This window comes from Barbus barbus (assembly GCF_936440315.1).
Source record: "Barbus barbus genome assembly, chromosome: 36".
NCBI classification, from domain to species: domain Eukaryota; kingdom Metazoa; phylum Chordata; class Actinopteri; order Cypriniformes; family Cyprinidae; genus Barbus; species Barbus barbus.
This window is the reverse complement of record NC_136714.1, coordinates 230,605-238,037: the sequence shown is the minus strand read 5'-3', so window position 1 is coordinate 238,037 and position 7,433 is coordinate 230,605.

Sequence of the window (7,433 nt, the reverse complement as noted above, 5' to 3'; positions counted from 1 at the left end):
GAGCTTATGATAACAAAATCATTAGAAGTATGAAAAGACAAGCTTGGCCAAACTTCTGCAATTCTGTTGGAAGGGAAACTGAAATAAATGTGGCTTGGACGATGAGTTTGAAGAGTAGCCATCAACAACTCACAGAATATACCAGGAAAGGATGTGATAAATGATCAAATATTACAGAAATTAGTGGATTTGTATGATTATATATAGAATGAGTCTGTGGTTCCTAAAGAATGGAAAGCTGAGGATGAGCTCCCTCTAGTGAACCCTGGGAAGGACAACAGAGGCCTGTGGCTCCGACCTCCACCCATACACACTCCTGGGAGCTACGTTCCCTTCGTCTTCTTTAAATCTTTAAGTCATGTGGGTGAACTTACAGACAGTTTTTTACACAAGGAAGAGTCAGTGTTGTTCCACTCGATACTGATGCTTCAAACAGTTCATAATTAGTTGAAAGACGTCTTCCAGTCATAATTGGAGTTTAATGTGAGACTGTAATATTCACTAACAGTCTGAAGCATTAATGAGCTTTTGACAGTGATTAGCTGAAAGGCTCCTCACATTATCTTCCTCTATGCTTTACTGTGGTAAAGATGCAGTTATTATTATATTTGTCACAGACTCATGTTTCATCGTCATTCATCGCGCCACACAACTCTGAATCAAATGTACCATATTCTGCCACAAACCTCATTCTCATCTGTCTTTGATTATTTCTGAGACAGCAAGAGCTTTTTAAGGAGTGCATTTGCTTAATTGTCGCTGATTTCATTGCCAGTAATTTATGGTTAAGACCATTAAAAGCTTTGTGTTTAGCCATTTTGGTCTTGGCCCTTTTCTTTCTTTTTTCTTTGTATGTGTAAAAAACAGAAAAATGATTGAGCAACTGAATTATTTGTTGGAGAAAAGGGAGGCAGGGGCGTGTCTAAAGGGGTGGCACCGGCCCTCCACAAAACTTACTTGATTCTGCAGCAGCTCTGGAAACTTTAAGAGCAGGAAAATCTAAAGTTCGATCTGATATTGTAAATGACATCTAGAGTGTGTTTTTTCAGAGTTGGGTTTGCTTGCATTATCACTTTCTGTTGTGTGCCTGGGCATGCTGGGTGATGGGAATGAGCAGGCAGATTATATAGCGAAGGAGAGCTTAGGAAGAGAAATATATATCCATGTATCCTTGGGGAGAGTGGAACTGAGGGTTAAACACAGCTTAATAAAAGAATGGCAGAGAGGATGGGAAAATAAATCAAGGGTAGACATTATCTTTCTATTCAACCTAAAGTTAGGGAAAGATGTTTTTGTACTTGTCCATCCCGTAGGGACTCAGTTAAACTGTGTAGATTGAGGCTGGGGCACTGTGGGTTAAAACACTTTTTGTATGATTGTAGGAAAGCATATTTGTGGATTATATGAATGTGGGAATATGGAAACAGTAGGACATGTTTTCTTGGAATGTAGGAAGTATAATGTAGAAAGACAAGCTTTTTTTGATAAACTGGCAGAACTTGGAGTTGAAGTGTTTTCTGTTAATTCTTTGTTTGGACAGTGACAAGCATCTCTGATCTCTGGGGCAGTTCTTCAGTTCTTGTATAATACAGGAGTTTATATAAGAATTTAGTTCAAACTTTGAGCTGTGGAGGGCAGTAATATGCCCAATAGCGTCTACACTGCCGGAAGATATAAGAAAAAGGAGAAGAATGATGAACAGAACCAGACCAGACCAATTGATCAAATTGATCATTTTAGTAATTCACATCAAATGAATATCATGGCAATACAAAACATAATTTTGCTTTGTAAGCGTGCATAGGAGGACTGCACTCGACGGCTGAAAAGGAGATTTTGGACCCAATTTGCTCCAATCAACTTTATTGAGATAAGGATTGTTTCTTCAGACTTGTTAAAACATTGCTGCCTGTCAATCTGTTCCTTAATTACCGTCTGCGCTCATTCAGCTCGTTTAGGAGCGGTGGTTACATTAAAGGGGTCATCGGATGCCCATTTTCCACAAGTTGATATGATTCTTTAGGGTCTTAATGAAAAGTCTATAACATACTTTGGTTAAAAGTTCTCAATGGTAGTGTAAAAAATATATTTTTTACCCTGTCAAAATCAGCTCTGTTTTTAGCAAAATTTGAAAAGATTCATAAAAATCCTTATACTCACTTCTTCTGTAGATGAAGCTGGATCACGAATGATTCGGGCGAGCATAGACAAATATGTAGATCGGGGATTGGCGCATTCCCTTCAAAGCGAAAGTAACGTTAATCCTCTGCATCTTCAGCAGCTCAGATGTCAGGAGTAACTGACGACTGCTATATTCATTATTACATCCAACAACAAAACACCTCAATCGCTTAATCTGAGACAGCTTGTCTTCCCCTGCACCGGAGGAGAACAGCTCTCAGCTCTCTCAGGGCGGGGCTAAGGTAAAATAGCCGTGTCAATCAACTATCGTGGGAGGGGCCTGTCATTCTGACAGGAATCTCAGAACAGCCTGATTTGAGAGAGGATTTTAAAATAGGAATTAAAAAAAAAACACTGGGTGGATTTTTATCATTATAGTATGGATGTGTACACACACTTCAAACACACATTTATGTTCAAACAACTTGTAAAGGGAATTTTGCATCCGATGACCCCTTTAAAGCTAACATACAGGCTTTCTGCTAGGTCTAATGGTCTAACAAATTTTGGATTGTTTTTACTCCACTAATCGTTTTTGTTAAGTTTTATGAACAAACTACACTGACTCCCACCAACCTTTGCTATTATCCAACACATGACATTAGTGATTGCTTAAAACCTTGTCTTTAAATTACTATTATTACAATATACCAAGGCTACATTTACATTTACATTTTGCACTTAGTCTTTTAGCAGACGCTTTTATCCAAATGAGGACAATAGAAGCAATCAAAATCAACAAAAGAACAACAATATGTAAGTGCTGTGACAGCCCTGAAAAAACCCCTCACCTGCCTGTAGCCTTAGTGATCATGAAGGCCTTGATTAACTTGTTCAGCTGTGTTTGACTAGGGTTGGAGCTGAACTTTGCAGGACATCGGCACTCCAGGACGTTGCCTATCCCTGGAATATATTAAATATAATTTATTTGCAATATACAGTATCTCACAGAAGTGAGTACACCCCTCACATTTTTGTAAATATTTTATTATATCTTTTCATGTGACAACACTGAAGAAATGACACTTTGCTACAATGTACAGTAGTGAGTGTACAGCTTGTATAACAGAGCAAATATGCTGTTCCCTCAAAATATCTCTACACACAGCCATTAATGTCTAAACCGCTGGCCACAAAAATAAGTACACCCCTAAGTGAAAATGTCCAAATTGGGCCCAATTAGCCATTTTCTCTCCCTGGTGTCATGTGACTCGTTAGTGTTACAAGGTCTCAGGTGTGAATGGGGAGCAGGTGTGTTAAATTTAGTGTTATCGCTCTCACTCTCTCATACTGGTCACTGGAAGTTCAACATGGCACCTCATGGCAAAGAACTCTCTGAGGATCTGAAAAAAAGAATAGTTGCTCTACATAAAGATGGCGTAGGCTATAAGAAGATTGCCAAGACCCTGAAACTGAGCTGCAGCACGGTGGCCAAGACCATACAGCAGTTTAACAGGACAGGTTTCACTCAGAGCAGGCCTCGCCGTGGTCGACCAAAGAAGTTGAGTTCACGTGCTCAGCGTCATATCCGGAGGTTGTGTTTGGGAAATAGACGTATGAGTGCTGCCAGCATTGCTGCAGAGGTTGAAGGGGTGGAGGTCAGCCTGTCAGTGCTCAGACCATACGCCGCACACTGCATCAAATTGATCTGCATGGCTGTCGTCCCAGAAGGAAGCCTCTTCTAAAGATGATGCACAAGAAAGCCCGCAAACAGTTTGCAGACGACAAGCAGACTAAGGACATGGATTACTGGAACCATGTCCTGTGGTCTGATGAGACCAAGATAAACTTATTTGGTTCAGATGGTGTCAAGCATGTGTGGCGGCAACCAGGTGAGGAGTACAAAGACAAGTGTGTCTTGCCTACAGTCAAGCATGGTGGTGGGAGTGTCATGGTCTGGGGCTGCATGAGTGCTGCTGGCACTGGGGAGCTACAGTTCATTGAGGGAACCATGAATGCCAACATGTACTGTGACATACTGAAGCAGAGACTGGGCCCCAGAGCAGTATTCCAACATGATAACGATCCCAAACACACCTCCAAGACGACCACTGCCTTGCTAAAGAAGCTGAGAGTAAAGGTGATGGACTGGCCAAGCATGTCTCCAGACCTAAACCCTACTGAGCATCTGTGGGGCATCCTCAAACGCCTGCGGAAAGAACTTAAAATACTCTTTATGCCGTCTCATGCAATCTCCTTGAATGGAGCGTGTCACAACAAAGAACTGGCTCACAGACATAAGAAGTAAATCTATAGAAAGCTTGAAATGTCAAAATAAAAATGTTCAAATAAAGACAATTCTTCTCTAATTATGCAGTCTGTATGAAAAGGTGCATATCTCTATTAAAGTCACGTCCATTACTGTCGAGATGGAGAGTCAGCGCCGGTGTTTGCAGCCGACATTGCCATTGACATTACTAGTTTAGTAATAAATAATTAAAATGTCTTCTTTTTCATAATCATTACTTTTGCCAGTGCTTTGCGGCAAGCTTTATGCGTGCGCTTGAGCACGGAATACAGGCTATAATACGCCAAAATGCATATTAAAGATGGTTTAGTAGGTTATTATATTAATCAATTTAATTTAAACGTGCGACTAGTTGACTAGAAAAATCCGTAGTCAAGGGAAGGCCTACTTGGCACAAGGAACCGATTCATTTTTAAAATAAAATACTATGACATTATGAAATGTGCGACAGTAAATCACGTCACGTTGTATTGCATTGCACAAGTTATGCATATGCATGTGTAACGAGCCAAATCCTTTTATTTTATTTTATTTTTCTTAATGTATGAGGGTGCTTTGGTCTTTTTAGGTAGTCCCTCCCTAATGCCGCCTATGCGCATAGGTTACAGCCTAGCTATAATTTATTCACCCCTTCACAACTTAAGTGAATAATTAGTCAACCTGATGCTGTTCTAAAGCCATATTAGGCTACCTTTTTTTCAGATCACAAGTAAACTTCTTCAATCTTTTTACAAAAAGAATTCAAATGTCATAAACTATGCAACTCATTCCGTATCCCAGGTGTTCCTAAGGCATACGGTAGGGTTTGCTGAGAAACAAATGGAAAATGTAATCTGTTATTAAGAGAAAATCTCCAGTCATTGCTTCGTGCGTTTATACGAGTGTGGGGCAGTTCACGCCTGCACGCCTAGGAAAAGCACACAAGCAAGTCATTTTGAAACATCAAGACAAATAAAATCATGACACGAAACATGATTCTTTCTTCTCTGAGGTTAATATATCTGTTCGGAGACAGTCAGACAGTATTACCCAGCCTTGAAAGTGCGCAGAGAGCGCTACCTCATATATTCACCAAAAGCTGTCATTCACTTCAGTTCATCGTGATCTTGCTACGTTCTGTTACTCAATGCAGCTGTCTACACTGCACAATGAATCGCTTATTTACATCGTATTAGTGGTCGACCCAGTGCTTGAAGTGGAAAAAAAGAGGTGCCGGTACTCACCCCCCCCATTTATTTATTTATATTAAAGAAACTTTTTTAAGTACTTAAAAATTTAAGTACTTTTTAATCATTCACAATGTATGTATAGTGCTGCAATCAATTAATCAATAATTAAATAAAAGTGTTCAATACAAATTAGCACAAGTCAAGCTGCAATGCCACACATGACCAGAGGAAGACGCCAAAGACCACTAAATTATATGAATGCTTGGCTAAAGAGATGTGTCTTTAATCTAGATTTAAACGGAGAGAGTGTGTCTGAACCCCGAACGTTATCAGGAAGGATATTCCAGAGTTTGGGAGCCAAATGTGAAAAAGATCTACCTCCTTTAGTGGACTTTGCTATCCTAGGTACTACCAAAAGTCCAGAGTTTTGTGACCTTAGGGAGCGGGTTGGATTGTAGCGTGGTAGAAGACAAGTTAGGTACGCAGGAGCTAAACCATTTAGGGCCTTATAGGCAAGTAATAATATTTTGTAAATGATACGGAACTGAATAGGTAGCCAGTGCAGAGACTGTAAAATTGGGGTAATATGATCATATTTTCTTGATCTGGTAAGAACTCTAGCCGCTGCATTTTGGACTATCTGTAGCTTGTTTATTGAAGATGCAGGACAACCAGCTAGCAGTGCATTACAATAGTCCAGTCTAGAGCTCATGAATGCATGGACTAGCTTTTCTGCATCAGAAACAGGGAGCATGCTTCGAAGCTTGGCAATGTTTCTAAGATGGAAGAATGCTGTTTTTGTAACATGGGAAATATGATTTTCAAAGGACAAGATGCTGTCTAATATAACACCCAGATTTTTGACTTTAGAGGATGTAACAGTGCATCCGTCTAGTTGTAAATTGTAATCCAAGAGATTCTGTGTACTGTTTTTTGGTCCAATAAGTAATATCTCTGTCTTATCTGAATTTAATAGGAGGAAATTATTGGTCATCCAATCTTTTACATTTTTTACACAATCTATTAGCTTAGATAGTTTAGAAGTTTCATCTGGTCTTGTTGAGATATATAGTTGAGTATCATCAGCATAACAATGAAAACTAATCCCGTATTTTCTAATAATATTACCTAATAATTACCTTCTAATAATATTAAATGACTCCCCTTTTAAATGAACAAAGTGGTAGCGATCGGACAGGTAGGATCTAAACCATCTTAAAGCCTGCCCTTGAATACCAATATGGTTTTGTAATCGATCTATGAGTATATCATGGTCTATAGTGTCGAACGCAGCACTAAGATCAAGTAATACTAGCAATGAGGTGCAGCCTTGATCTGAAGCAAGAAGCAAGTCATTTGTAATTTTAACAAGTGCAGTTTCTGTGCTATGGTGAGGCCTGAAACCTGACTGAAATTCTTCATAGAGATCATTTTTTTGCAAGAAGGAGCACAATTGAGCAGACACAACTTTTTCTAAAATGTTAGACATAAACGGAAGATTTGAAATGGGTCTGTAATTTGCCAGTTCATTAGAATCTAGTTGTGGTTTCTTAATAAGAGGCTTAATAACCGCCAGCTTGAATGGTTTTGGGACGAGACCTAAAGATAACGATGAGTTAATAATATTGAGAAGCGGTTCTTCTGCTACAGGTAACAACTCTTTCAGTAGTTTAGTAGGTACAGGATCTAATAAACATGTTGTTGGTTTAGATGCACTGATAAGTTTATTTAGCTCTTCCTGTCCTATAGTTGTAAAGCACTGCAGTTTTTCTTTGGGTGCGATGAATGAAGCTGAAATACTAGACGCAGTAGAATCTACATTTGATATTGTATTT